The sequence below is a fragment of the Rhinopithecus bieti genome, unplaced genomic scaffold (genome assembly GCF_001698545.2).
Source record: "Rhinopithecus bieti isolate Rb0 unplaced genomic scaffold, ASM169854v2 scaffold_13262, whole genome shotgun sequence".
In the NCBI taxonomy this organism is placed as follows: Eukaryota; Metazoa; Chordata; class Mammalia; order Primates; family Cercopithecidae; genus Rhinopithecus; species Rhinopithecus bieti.
Genome location: NW_016808004.1, coordinates 5,955,906 through 5,970,779, shown reverse-complemented (window position 1 = coordinate 5,970,779; position 14,874 = coordinate 5,955,906). Strand labels below are relative to the sequence as shown.

General features: G+C 47.9%; 1 protein-coding gene across 1 annotated transcript in view; it reads left to right on the top strand.

The window, feature by feature from the left end:
* The first annotated feature begins 6,971 nt into the window (after positions 1-6,971).
* PODXL2 (podocalyxin like 2) overlaps positions 6,972-14,874 on the top strand; it is a 44,240-nt gene continuing 36,337 nt past the window's right edge. Inside the window, exon 1 of the mRNA XM_017885139.1 lies at positions 6,972-7,094. The gene's annotated coding sequence lies outside the window, so the exon portion shown is untranslated. The remainder of the gene's footprint in view (positions 7,095-14,874) is intronic.

Here is a 14,874-nt window from a genome sequence, read left to right as displayed (position 1 = left end):
TCCACCTTCTCCCTTTAGAGTTCTATAGGAGATAGGTTGGGTTTAAAAAGCTGTTTTGTTTGTGGATGTAGAGAAAGCAAAAATGATACGGATGTCCCCATGGAACTTGGTTTGCTGTTACTGCCTCTGTGATATCTAAGTGGAATTCATGGAAATCTTAGTTAGACATATGTATAGAAGGACTAGAGGTGGTGTAGCCCACCTCTCAATGGGGCAGTACCATCCACCACCTCACCCAGAGATGCTGATGGGCTGCCGGAGGGATTGCGGTTCCCAGATGGGGTTCTGACATCTGTCTTGTCCAAGTTTTCCCTTCTTGAACTTTTTTTTTTTTTTTTGAGGTAAGTTCTCAGTCGCCCAGGCTAGAGTGCAATGGTGCAGTCATAGCTTACTGCAGCATCGACCTCCCAGGCTCAAGCAATCGTCCCAAGTAGCCTGGACTACAGGCATGCACCACTACACCTGGCTAATTTTAAGTTTTTGGTAGCGATGAGGTCTCATTATGTTGCCCAGGCTGGTCTTGAACTGGGCTCAAGCGATACTCCCACCTTGGTCTACCAAAGTGCTGGGATTACAGGCCTGCACCACCATGTTGAGCCTGGAGTGACTTTTTAAAGGAAAAGGTGCCGGCCACAGGAAAATGGGCTGAAGTATAGGGTGGGGCAAGGATTGCGGCCAGAGTCTGGGTCACACAGGACTTGTGCTCTAAGGAGGTTCTAGTCCAGCACAGCAGGCAGCCAGCAAGAGGGTGTTCAGGACAGTAGCGGTCCAGCGGTCTTGGAGAGCTGGCTGGCTACCAAATCATACTGAGAGGAGAAAGGGCGAAAGAGTGGAGACTTGGGTGATGGTGGAGATGGGGGAAAGTGGACATAGGTGTATTGTGCAGGTAGATTAGACAAGATTTAGTGATGAGTAAGATGTAGGGGTGGAGCAAAAAGGAAAAACCCTGGATGACCAGGTGTGTGGCTGGGGAAATAGGTTGAAGTTTAGTAGGGAAAGCCGGGAGCTTCGTTTCAGACATGTTGGCTAGACAGGCCTTTTAGGTCTCCAAGTATAAATGGGAAGTCTGCAGGCAGGTTGAGTCTGGACCACTGAGCAGAGTTGTGGGCATGAGGTGCAGTCATTGCAGCTGCCACTGTGGGGCTGAGTGCCATCACCCCCAGAGTGCATAGAGAAATGATCCGGGCTGGGTACAGTGGCTCACGCCTGTAATCCCAGCACTTTGTGTGGCTGAGGTGGGCGGAGCACAAGGTCAGGAGTTCAAGACCAACCTGGCCAACATGGTGAAACCCTGTCTCTACTAAAAAAATACAAAAATTAGCTGGGCATGGTGGTGTGTGCCTGTAATCCCAGCTACTCGGGAGGCTGGGCAGGAGAATTGCTTGAACCCAGGAGGCGGAGAGTACAGTGAGCCGAGATCGTGCTACTGCACTCCAGTCTGGGCGACAGAGCAAGACTCCATCTCAAAAAAAAAAAAAAAAAAATGATCTGGAAGGCTATGTGACACCCATCATTTGAAACAGCAAAGGAGACGGGGAAAATGTGGCAGAAAACCAGGGGAGAAGGGTGTTTGTGGAAGCCAGAAGAAGAAATTTCCAGAAGATTTAGGTCAGTTGGCCAATGTAGCTGAAAGATCAGGTGAAATGACAAACCTGCCCACTACCATGTTTCATTCAATGTAAGATGCCATTGAAGATAACAATCACCATTTTATGTGCTTCTGAAGAAAAAATGTAAACACTTATATTGATGTCATCAACCTTCAGACATCCTTATTTATTTATTTAGAGACTGAGTCTTGCTCTGTCGCCCAGGCTTTATCTGTCACCCAGGAGTGCAGTGGTACAATCTCAGCTCACCGCAACCTCCACCTCCTAGGTTCAAGCAATTCTCCTGCCTCAGCCTCCTGAGTAGCTTGGATTACAGGTGTGTGCCACCATGCCCAGCTAATTTTTTTTTTTTTTTGTATTTTTAGTAGAGAGAGGGTTTCACCATGTTGGCCAGGCTGGTCTCAAACTCCTGACCTCAGGTGATCCACCCACCTCGGCCTCCCAGAGTGCTGGGATTACAGGTGTGAGCCACCGTTCCCAGCCAGACATCCCAGTTTAGATGTGCACCTTTGAAACACAAGCTTTGTAGTAATGTGGGAGTTGCTGTGGCCTCATCCGGCAGTTTCAATCCCTTGGTGACAGTGGAAGCCAGGTTGGAGTGCAGGTAGAATAAACGGGAGGTGAGGAGGTAGAAATTGCACGTGGAGAAAACACGTGAGAAGTTTGGTTCTGAGGAGCGTGTGAAATGGGACAGCCAACAAGGTATACAGGACCACACTGAGGCTTTTCCATTGGTGTTTACTCTAGGACTGGAAAATCAGATTTTTTTTTATTCTTGTGATAGAATTTATTAATGGATTAATTTGAAACATAATTATGAGTGAAAAAACAAGATACTGAAGGATATGATACATATATGTAAACATTTGTAATATACTGATATTACATAATGTGTGTGTATATATAGGTGTGTGTGTGTTTGTATGTTAAAGACATATATTGCCAGTGAGGTGGCTTATGCCTACAATCCTAGCACTTTGGGGGGCCAATGTGGGTGGATTGCTTGAGCCCAGCCTGGGAAACATAGTGAGACCCTATCTCCACAAAAAATACAACAGTTAGCTGGGCGTGGTGGCACAAACCTGTAATCCCAGCTGCTCTGGGAGGGAGCTGAAGCAGGAGGATCACTTGAGCCTGGGAGATGGAGGCTGCAGTGAGCTATGATGGTGCCCCTGTACTCCAGCCTTGGTGACAGATCAAGATCCTCTCTCAAACAAACAAAAAAACCCAAGATAAAATGTGAGCTTGGGTATTGTGTTTTTTTACAGGTTGATTGAGATATAGTTTACATACCACATAATTCAAAATGTACAACTTGGCCAGGTGTGGCAGTGCACACCTGTAATCCCAGCTACTCAGGAGGCTGAGGCAGGAGAATCACTTGAACCCGGGAGGGAGAGGTTGTAGTGTGCCAAGGTCACGCCACTGCACTCCAGCCTGGGCAACAGAGCGAGACTGTATCTCAAAAATAAACAAATTAATTAATTAATTAATTTAAAAATGTACAACTCAATGGTTTTAGCACATTTGCAGTTGTGCAAATTATCACACTTTTACATTTTCATCACTCCCCTCTTTCCCAAAAAAACCATACCCATTAGCAGTTACTCTTCTTCCTCCCCCACCAGCCCTAGGCAACCACTAATCTGCTTTCTATTGCTAAAGATTTACCTATTCTGGACATTTCATAAAAATTGAATCATATAATATGTAGTCTTTTGTGATGGGCTTCTTTCACTTAGAATAATGTTTTCAAGGTTCATCCATGTTGTAGCATGTGTCAGTACTTTATTTCTTTATATTGCTGACCAACATTCCATTGAATGGGTATGCTACATTTTATTTATGCATTCATCAGTTGATGAGAATTTGGGTTGTTTCCACCTCTTGATTATTATGACTAATGCTGCTATGAACATTCCCATAATGTATTTGACTAGACATATGTTTTCTATGCTCTTAGGTATGTATTAGGAGTGGAATTATGAGATCATAGAGGTAACTCTATGCTTAATCTTTTGAGAAACTGCCTATGTCCAAAGCAGCTGCACTGTTTTACATTCCCATCAGCAGTGCACGAGGAGGGTTCTTTCTCTACATCCTGTATAACAAGTGGTCTCTCTTTTTTATTCTAGCCACCCACCTTAGTGGGATGCGAAGTGGTTTCCTTTTTTTTGAGACAGAGTCTTGCTTTGTCACCCAGGCTGGAGTGCAGTGGTGAGATCTCAGCTCACTGCAACCTCTGCCCCCTGGGTTCAAGCGATTCTCATGCCTCAGCCTCCTGAATAGCTGGGATTAGACATGAGCCACCACACCTGGTTAATTTTGTATTTTTAGTAGAGATGGGGTTTCTCCATGTTGGTCAGGCTGGTCTCGAACTCCTGACCTCAGGTGATCTGCCCCCCCCCCCTTGGCCTCCCAAAGTGCTGGGATTACAGGGCATGAACCACTGTACCCAGCCTGAGAAGTGGTTTCTTATTGTGGTTTTGATTTGCATTTATCTGATAGTTAATGAGATTGAGCATGTTTCATGTGCTTATTGACATATGGAGGAATGTATATTCAGATCTTTGCCCATTTTTAAAAATTGGGTTGTCTTTATTATTGACTTGTAAAAATTCTTTGTATATTCTAGATACATGATTTCCAAATGTTTCTTCCCATTCTGTGAATTACCTTCACTTATTTTTTTTTCTTTTTTTGAGACAGAGTCTCACTCTGTCACCGAGGCTGAAGTGCAGTGGCACAATCATAGCTCACTGCAGCTTTGAACCCCTGTGCTCAAGCCATCCTCCCACCTCAGCTTCCTATGTAGCTAGGACTACAGGTGTATGCCACCATGCCTGGCTAATTTTAAAATTTTTCATAGAGATGGCCTCTTGCTTTGTTGCCCAGGTTGGTCTTAAACTCTTGGGCTCAAGTGATCCTCCCACCTCAGCCTCCCAAGTAGGTAGGATTACAGACATGAACCACCACACCCGGCTAATTTATTTATTTAGAGATGGGGGTCTCACCAAGTTGTCAAAGCTGGTCTCAAACCCCTAGCCTCAAGTGATCCATCCTCCTGCCTCAGTCTCCCCCAGGTAGCTGGGATTCCACGCGCATGCCACCATCCCCGGCAGCTTTAGAGTTTTCTTCATTTAGATCTACATATCTGGTTTGGTTTATTCCTGGTTTTTAAAAATTGTTGCTGTGATTGCAATCTTTTCTCCTACTACATTTTCTTTCTTTCTTTTTTTTTTTTTTTTTTTTTGAGAGGGAGTCTTGCTCTGTCGCCCAGGCTGGAGTGCAGTGGCGGGATCTCGGCTCACTGCGAGCTCCGCCTCCCGGGTTCAGGCCATTCTCCTGCCTCAGCCTCCCGAGTAGCTGGGACTATAGGTGCCCGCCACCTCGCCCGGCTAATTTTTTGTATTTTAGTAGAGACGGGGTTTCACTGTGTTAGCCAGGATGGTCTCAACCTCCTGACCTCGTGATCCGCCTGCCTCGGCCTCCCAAAGTGCTGGGATTACAAGCGTGAGCCACCGCGCCCAGCCCCTACTACATTTTCTAAGTGGTTATTGAGGATACACAGAAAAGCTATTGATTTCTGTATGTTACCTTGTATCCAGCAATCTTGCTGAACTCATTGGTTTTCAATTATTTTGCCAACTGATGATCTTGCATTTCCTAGATAAACCTGCAAATAATGAGTTTTACCAAGTTTTCCCCCAATACTTTCATCCCATTTCTTCTATCAGGCCTTGTTGCAGTGTTCCTTATAGAATATTCAATCATTGTGATGGTAGTGAGGATTCTTTTGTTCCATTCACTTAAAGAGAAAGTTACTAATGTTTCATCATTAAGTATGGTTTCACCATTACGTACGATAATAAGGGTTTCTGGGAGATACCCTTAATGGAATTGAGGATGTTTCCTTCCATTTCTTGTTTGCTTCTAAGGTCTTTGTTTCTTTTAACAGAAAAACAAAACAAAAAACCAAAGGGATGCTCCTTTCATCCTCAGAGGAGGAAAGAAGAAGAGGGAAGCTGGGTGGACACACCCTGGATTTCTCTTTTCCAAGCCCAGCCGACAGCCACTTTTCTAGTACCCCTAACACCTATCAAATAAAAGGTGCTACATTTTGCTCATGTTCTTTCTTTTGCCTGGAACCCGTTTCTTCCCTATGCTCCTCCACCTCCAACTCCTATTTCTCCTAAGTATTAATATTTAGCCTGGAAGAGTCCCGTGAGATCATCTCCAATGTCTGATGCTATACCCCTGCATAGGGGGGTGAGGATATACTTTGAAAAAGCATATTCAATATAATGATTTGTTATTTTAAAGAAGTGTTTTCCTAATATGCTATATATAAAGTAACATTCCACAAATTTATGGTTGCTGTATATTTAAGCTGCAGTAATTCTAAAAGGGTAGTCAGGGCTTTTCTCTCCCTTAAAGAGGCTGAGCTGCTTTCTAACTCAGGAACTCCGTCAGTGGGCTTTTCCCTCTGACTTGTACGTTCTCTCCCAAACCCAATCTCCTACCTAATACCCACTCATCCTTCCAGATGCCAGCCAGCTTACCTTAAATGCTGTTTCTTCAAGAAGGCAAGCATAAGGTTCCCCTCTGTGCTGTCTCCCACCCAGCCCCTTATACTCCTTAACAGACTACCAGTTGCAATCATAGGAGCATTTTGTTTTGTGTGTCCATTTTGTTTTTCAGTCTGTTTTCTCTACTAGCCTAAACTATGAGGACAAGCGATGTGCCTGTTTTATTTACCACTACAGTGCTTGGCACATTAAGGATCTTCAGTTGCCAAAAGGGAGCACGTGTTAGAGAAGTCAGCACTGCTCTCATAATCTAAAACCCCCCAGTTAGCAAATGGGGCAAGTAGGGCCCAGAGGTGAGAAGAGATTTCCTCAAGGTCTCGAAACCAATCTGAACCTGAGCCGGACTGCCTGACTCTAAACTCCAGTTCTTTGCTCTCAGGTTCGCCTTCAGGGCTCACCCAATCTAAGTACCCTGAGAAGTCTTTCCTTACCCCACACCTCTGTCCACCCTCAGTCATTTCCACGCGTCGTCCTCGTCCCATCAGTCCCATCTGCCGCAGTTGCCCACTCTGCTTCCCAGGTAACTGGTGACCCCGCGGTGAGACAGACGCGAGGTGCGAGGCCTGGGTCTGCGGGCGGCCGGGCCAAGCCCCCGAGCCTCCGCGGTGCTGATTGGACGGCCTGGCGCGGGGGGACGGGCGGAGGGGCGGCCACCCGCGCGTCCGCTTAGTCTCCGGGGCGCGCCCGCGGCACGCGGCCGGGGCGGGCGGCGTTTAGTGACGGCCATCGTGAACCAATTGGACGGCGCGCGCCGCCGCCGCCGCCCGCGCGGCCCCTGACGCGGCCCGGGCGCGCGCCGCTGCGCTGCGGGGCGCGGGCGCACCATGGGCGGCTACTGCGGGGCCGCTCCGGCTTGTCGCCGCTGCTGTGTGCTGCTGCTGCTGGCTGGCTGGGGGTGAGTGCGCTCCGGGCCTGGGCGCGGGCAGGCGGGCGGCAGCGCGGGCGCAGGTGCGGACAGCCCCGGGCCGCCAACAAATGGGACCAGCGTGACACGTGCGGCGAGGCCGGAGCGAGCGTGTCCCGGTCGGCCGCGGCGCCGCCCCGACCAACCGCGCGCACGCGGATGGGTGCGTGGGGGCCGCGGCGGAGCGCCTGGCGTGCGGGCGATCCCCTGACCGAGGGCAGGCGGTGAAGCTGGGACAACAGCACGGGTGGTCCCCACGGCCGCGGCTCGCAGGGGGCAAGGTGCGGCCGGGGGGGGGGGGGCCGGCGTCTCCCCCCGGGGCGGGGGGGGGGGAGGGCCGCGCACGTGTGGGTGTGCATGTGTGTGCGTGTGCATGTGTGTGTGCGAGTGTGCATTGTGTGCCTGCGCACTCGGGGGAGGGGGGCGTGTGTGACAGCTACGCGGGGAGGAGGCTGCATTGTGAAGGTCCCAGGGGCTGCTGGCGGAGTATGGGGCGGTTCGCTGAGGCGCGGGTGGCTGTTTACGCGTGGCGTTGCCGGGAGGGAGTGTGAGTGTGTCACGGTGAATGGATATTCTCCACTGTTCTGGGCGACTCGATTAGGAGCTGACAAAAACGGGCGTACAGCCACGGAAGGCCCGTGACAGCACACGGCAGGAGGCTCCCACGCAGCTCACACACGAGGGAGGTGTCAGACTCGGATGTGTGGTTTCCATTCAGCAGCGACGCCGGGCGGCGGGCCGTGTGGGTGCGTGGCGGGCTGGGGGTGTGGCACAGGTGTGAAAGGGATGTGTCTGCCTGAGAGAGAAAGAGACGGGCCTCCTGATGGCTTCCAGCGCAGACGGGGATTTAGTGGAGGGGGTGTGTAGGGAGGTGGGCATGGGGTATGACAGCCCATGAGGCAGGCGGCCACTATGGAAATGGCGGGGAGAAGGGCTGTCTACAAAGGTGGGTCAAATAAGGTCATAGCTGAGCAGCTCCTGCACACCCTGGCGCAGCAAAGGGAGTGTGTTACCGTGTATGTTAAGGTGTGACTGGTGCTGCTGGAGGAGTACCTGGATGAGCAAGTGTGCATGTGTGCCTGTACACACTCAGCCAGCTGTGAGTAACTTCACTTCTAATGCACACGTCAGAATAGCGCCTTAGTATGATGTGTGTATGTGCATGTAGGAGTGTGCACAGGACGTTTCCCACACAGCCAGCCCATGAAGACACAGGCACTTTGTGTCCAGATGTGTGTGAGTGAAAGAGAAACTACTGAAGGATCTCTATGGGAAGGGAGGAACAGTCTTTGCTTGAGATGGGCCATGACCCTGGGGCTCCGAGTGGCAGAATCCCAGGGTAAATGGCTGGGAGGGGAAAGCAGTCCCTCACACATTCCTGTACATGTCATGGGAAGGCTCAGTTCAGGGAGGGTACACTTTCTCCACAGTCAGTCTAGGGATGAAGAAAGACCCTAGGTGATGTGCACAGAAAAACATGTCCATCAGTGTTGGCTCAGACACTCACACAAACCCACCTGTATTCCTTCACGCCTTAAATCCTCTTTGGAAGAAGGCGACATTCAACAAACAAACATCAATTGATTGATCTGCTGCCACAGATCACTTCTTTGTGTGACAGTTGTAAACCAGAGCTGGCCAGCAACATCCATAAGGACCCAGGCCCAGCTGTAACTGCCCATGTGCTTATGTGACCAGCAGTGAGGACTGGGCAGCCTGCCTCCCTGCTCCTGTCTCCCATGCATGCTCTTCATGACGCACTTCTTAGCCCATGCTTGGAGGCCATGTCTGTGTGTCTAGCATGTGTCTCTTTCTTACACACCTTTGTGTGGAAGCTCTTCGGAGACCTGTCAGCGTTGTTTCTCTGGTGCTTACGGAGTGGAGATAGCGTAACTGTGCTGGGCAGTTCCTGTTGTCGCTGACACTCAAGGGTAAGGGGCTGTGTGACAGATGCTGCAGGGCCCCTCCCATGTTGGTGTCTGCCAAGAGCTTAGGGAGACTGGACTTCAAAGCCCCTGCTTAGGGGAAAGATGGGGTGTAGCTGATGGTGAAAATCAGAAAGGAGGTTTGCACCCGGAGCAGATTGCAGGGACTGATTTGGAAAGGTAAGATAAAACATGAGGATGGCTGGGGTCTTGTTTTTTTCACCTCTCCAAATGTCAGCCTGCTTCCTTTCCCTCTTTCTGTGTTTGTTTGGGTCGGATTTTCAGTTCTTTGAGGCTGATCTCCTAATCCTTTTCATGTGCCGTCTTTTTCTCTCTCCTCTTTTGGGTGTGATGATGTAACAGAAAATTATAGGTGCTGAGGGAAAAAGGAAATCAATCACACGCAGAGTGTAATTCTGAAATTTTAAGTCAGGTGGGGTCTCAATTAAGGCAGATTAATTATTAAGTGCAAAACTAATTATACACAGAATGGCTAGGTCTCAGCTACGATTTTGGCGGGCAAATTTGAAAAGAAGTAACCTCTTGTAATTACTTAAATAATTACCCATTGCCAAGGCCTTTGAAAATATCAAGGTCTATATAAAGACAAAAGAGTTATTAGAGGGAAAAATAACTAAGAAAATGAAACTTTTACTGGAAAAGGAATGAAAACCAGAAAATACCAGATTCCTTTTTCTTCAGTAGGGTTTTCAAAATCTTTGCCAATTCCTGTCAGACCATTGGTAAAGGAAGACAAAGAAGGAAAGGGAGAGATGTTAGAGGAAGGTTGTGGGTTCCTGGCTTGACAGCTGGGAGAGCCCAGAGAGGTGGGGGCTCACTGGAGCCATGGAAATGACAGGGAAGAGGCCTGGCAAACACACCAGACCACAGTCCTGTGCACAGAGAGCTGGACTGACTAGAAAGTTTTATCCCCCAGAGTGGGGAAGGAAACAGGCTCCTCTGGGCACACTGACCTGGAGAGGGCAGAGCAGTCTTCTTGAGTTCCAAGCCACTCTGAGGAGCCACAGTAGGGTGTAGACGGCAGCAGCCTCCCCCTGCCATGCCACAGCCTCTCCCTGCCATGCCACAGTTCAGCTCTGAGAGAGAGTGCCAAGGTTTGAGAGACAACCCGTGTTTAATCCTTCAGTGGTTTTGTAGAGAGTGAATTTCAAAATTCTTAGGCAGAATCAGTTTACCCTTTTCTAACAAGGCTGAAGTAATATTTTTCCCAGCATATCTGCTGGAGGTTGGAGCATGCAGATAAAGATCTCCAGTTCATGGCCCTCTCAAAGGCAGGCTGCCTGGGTGCCCTGGGAACCTATACAATGTGTATTATTTAATTATTATAAACGTTTTCCATCAGTTGACTTTTTCCTTCCTGGAATGCATAAATGAGTTTTTCCAGATCTGTTTCTTGTATTTTGGCTCCCTGCCAGCCCTGGGGATACTGCTTTTGCAAAGCAGTCTGTTACATCGGCTGACATCCCCTAAATAACTTAGGATTTCACTTCCCAAGAGTTGGTAATTTTCCTGAGGGCAAAGCCTGTCTCTTGTTCATCTGTCTCTTGTTGCACCCCCAGGAAGGGCCTAACACACTGTTTGGCACAGAATAGGAGCCCAGGAGTGACTGTATTTTTCTTTGTAATCAACAGTCTAATAGAAATTTTACCTCTAATAAGAGCACAGCCCACCTGAAACCAAAGTTCAATTGTAATTGGTATCACATATGATTGGCAGTATTATATGATTCTGATTCACTTTTCAAAAATTAGAAAATAACTATTAAATAAGTACAGTTTATAGATGAAACATTTCCAAACACAGGAGCCACATGGAAATGTAAATAAAGGGATTCTTGCTGGCAAAAACATGGGGAGTCACTTTACTAATTTGGTCTTTTCAAGAGAAGAGGTTCCTTCAATTGATTGGATTGGTTGTGGGGACCCTGGGCAGTGTTTGGAAAGCGGTATCTTCTAGTTTTCAGCTCTGGCTTCTTTCCCTGGCCCTTAAAGCACATGAAATATTTAAGCTGTCTTACATATTATCTTCTTTCATGTATCCTTTGGAGGAAGGAAGGTACCCAGCCCCACAAGTAATAGCTTTCCATTCTTCCTCCTGGAGCATTCGCAAGACCTTTTGGTGGGGGAGAAACCAGCTAATTTCAGCTCCTTTATTAACTAGCTGTTTGACCTTAATCACTCCACAAGGCCTCAGTTATTTCATTTGTAAAACAAGAAAGTTGGACTAGACTACTAATTATTTATTCAAACCTTTATTGAGTCCCCAGTGTGTGTAAAAGGTTGTGCTAGGCACTGGAATTCCAGGGTGGAATTGACACAAGGGACTTCTCATTTACAGTGGAGGCTCTGTGAAGGTCGTTAAAATTTGGTGAGAAAAGTGGAGTGAGAGTAGTTTGTTGAGAAGGCTGTGATAGAGAGGAATGGTGCCTCATCCAGACTTGGAGTGGCCACAAAAAGCTTCTTGGAAGCTGAGACTGGAGGCAGGAGTGAGAATTAGCAGGTGGGTGGTGGGACAGGACAGAGATAGGGAGATATGGATGTTCAAGCAGAAGAGCATGTGCAAAGACCCAGAAGGCAAAAGAGATGGCTGCGTTCTGGAAATTGCAGGTAGTCAGTTTGTCTGAAGCATAGAGTATGATTGGGGAAGGTGGGGACAGAGAGGGGAGGGGAGGTAATGGTCAGTTTATGAGAGCCTTCTCTGCCTTTTCAAAGGATCTGACCTGTATGATAGAATGATAGAACCAGATTTGCATTTTAAAAAGACCTCTTAGCCGGGCGTGGTGGCTCACGCCTGTAATCCCAGCACTCTGGGAGGCCAAGGTGGGCGGATCACCTGACGTCAGGAGTTTGAGACCAGCCTGGCCAACATGGTGACACCCTGTCTCTACTAAAAATACAAAATTAGCCAGGCGTGGTGGCACATGCCTGTAATCCCAGCTACTTGGGAGGCTGAGGCAGGAGAATCGCTTGCACTCGGAGGGTGAAGGTTGCCGTGAGCTGAGATTGCGCCATTGCACTCCAGCCTGGGCAACAAGAGAGAAACTCCATCTCAAAAAAAAAAAAAAAAGTTGACCAGGCACAGTGACTCACATCTGTAATCCCAGCACTTTGGGAGGCCGAGGTGGGCAGATCACCTGAGGTCAGGAGTTCGAGACCAGCCTGGCCAACATGGTGAAACTAAGTCTCTACTAAAAATACACACACAAAAATAAGCTGGGTGTGGTGGCAGGCACCTGTAATCCCAGCTACTCAGGAGGCTGAGGCAGGCGAATCACTTGAACCCGAGAGGCGGAGGTTGCAGTGAGCCAGGAATGTGCCATTGCACTCCAGCCTGGGCAACAAGAGTGAAACTCAAAAATAAATAAAAATGAAAAAATAAAATCAATAAAAAGACCTCTGTGAGCGTTGTCACTCAAAGTGTGATCCAGGGACCAGCAGTATCACTCACACCTACTGTGTCAGCAGACTCGGGTGACTCACACACGTTTCAGTCTGAGCAGTGCTGATTAGAGGGCAGTGTGCGGGACAGATGGGTGCAGGGGGAAATGCTAGGGGTTCGTAAAAGAGCTCTCTTTTTCTTCCAGCGGTGAAGCACTATGAGGACTGTAATTCTAATGGAGTCGTCTCTCATGTCTACACACTTATGTTTCTGTATCGTCCCTGCTATTTTCTTTATCGTGAAGTGTGGGGCATTTCAGCTGTGTGCCCCCCTGAGTGGCATGGTTGTCTACCCTAGAGAATGGGAAACTGAACACATGTTCCTGAGCTCCCGGTGTTGTTATTTCCTCCAGCCTCCTTTCTCCTTCACAGTGTACTGAGCACAGTCAGTACAGTGCCATGAGCAGCTCTGTTAGTAACTAACTTTGAGATCTCTCTCCCTGCCCTACTAACCCTGTGGCTCAAACAGAGTTATATGGTCACTGTTACACTATTGCATAATGATTTGTTTTCTTGCTGGTCTCTGTAGTAGAAACTGACCCTTCTGGGGGCAGGGACTATATCTTTCTTATTTCTGTACCAACATAGCCTTGGATCATGCCTAGTCCAAAAAAGCGTTTAATAAAGGCTGTTCGGTTGAAGAATGAATGAATGAATGGATGAATGAATGAATGGAATTTAACCATTTAAACACTACTCAGATCCAAAAGGAGAACTCGATTTATAATTTTTCTTAATGTATCAGTTGGCTATTTCTGTATAATAAATCACCCCAAAATTCAGTGGTTTCAGATTCTCAATTCTCAAGATCTGATCCCTGGACCAGAAGCATCACCTGGGAACTTGCTAGAAATGCAAATTGTTGGGCCCCATCACAGACCAACTGGATTCAGAACTCTAGGGTGGGCTTAACAGTCTCTGTTTTAACAAGCCCTCCTGGTGATTCCATACTGGTTCAAGTTTGAAAGCTTTGGATTTAAACAGTAGCCATTTATTTAGCTCATGATTCTGTAGTTTGGCAGTTTAGGCTGCAATCAGCTGCGTGGTTCTGGTCTCAGCTGAACTCCTTCAAGTTTGTCATCAGCTGTTTATCACCTTTGCCGGTCTTGTCTGGCTCTCTCACTTTGGGACCTCAGCTAGGACACTGAGCTGACCTGGCTGTCTTCTGCGTGGGCTCCGGTTTTCCTGAAGGATAGCCTTGAGCAGAATCCTGAGAGAATGGAAGCATTCAAGGTATCTTGAGGCCTAGCCTTGGAAATGGCACATCATCTTTTCTCCTGCATTGTCTTGTGTAGTAACTCACAAAGGTAGCTCAGATTCAAGGAGTGGAGAATTAGATTTCATCTCTTGATGGGAGGAGCTACAAAGTCTCATTGCAAAGATGTGTGTTATTGTAGGTTATTAATTGGGACATCATTGGATAACCCCTCTCAGGAAGAACCTTAAGAAGGTACTGTTTTGTGGTAGGACATGGCACTCTGTCTCTTTCCCATCTATCTAGTAGGGGATAGATACTGCTTTCTTCTGTAATATTTGGGCTAGGAAAAAATCCAAGAATAGCTTAGGGTCCCCCTATGATGGGAAGGGGAAATTAGAGTGGAAGAGGTCATGGGAAAGTCTGGGCTAGAGAGAGTCCAATATTCTTAATTCATCCTCTCCCAGGAACAAAGGGGAACTTCAAGGGGAGTGGACCCAAAATTGATTGTCTTGGCTTTCTCTGTCTTTTAAATGCCTTTGGCTCAAAGAAACCACAAAATATGAGATGGTGGTTTCTCTGTTTGAGTCAGGGTTTCGGATACAGGCTCCGGGAACGTGGCTTCAGCTTCATGAAGCCAGGGCCTGACTGGAAGCAGAATCTTTGACCATGGACGTGGTGCCTAGGCGAACAGAAGACATTCTGGATGGGGTGTGATGGCTTCTTGGTTTGGACTTGGCAGAAGGCATTCTCCTGTGAGCAGTCCTTAGGAGCACTGGCAACACAGCAGTGCCATTGGCTCCCACCTGCCCAGGGTCACAGCATGCCCGCCCTTTAGTTATTTTTTTATTTTTATTTTTTTTGAGACAGAGTCTTGCTCTGTCACCCAGGCTGGAGTGCAATGGCACCATCTTGGTTCACTGCAACCTGCGCCTTCCAGGTTCAAGCGATTCTCCTGCCTTAGCCTCCTGAGTAGCTGGAGACTATATGCGTGTGCCACCATGCCCAGCTAGTTTTTGTGTTTTAGAAGAGATGGGTTTTGCCATATTGGCCAGGCTTGTCTCAACCTCCTGACCTCAAGTGATCCTCCCGCCTTGGCCTCCCAAACTGCTGGGATTTACAGGTGTGAGCCACTGCACCCAGCCCCACCCTCTAGTTATGATGGTACTTTCTTTTTTTTTTTTTTTTTTTTT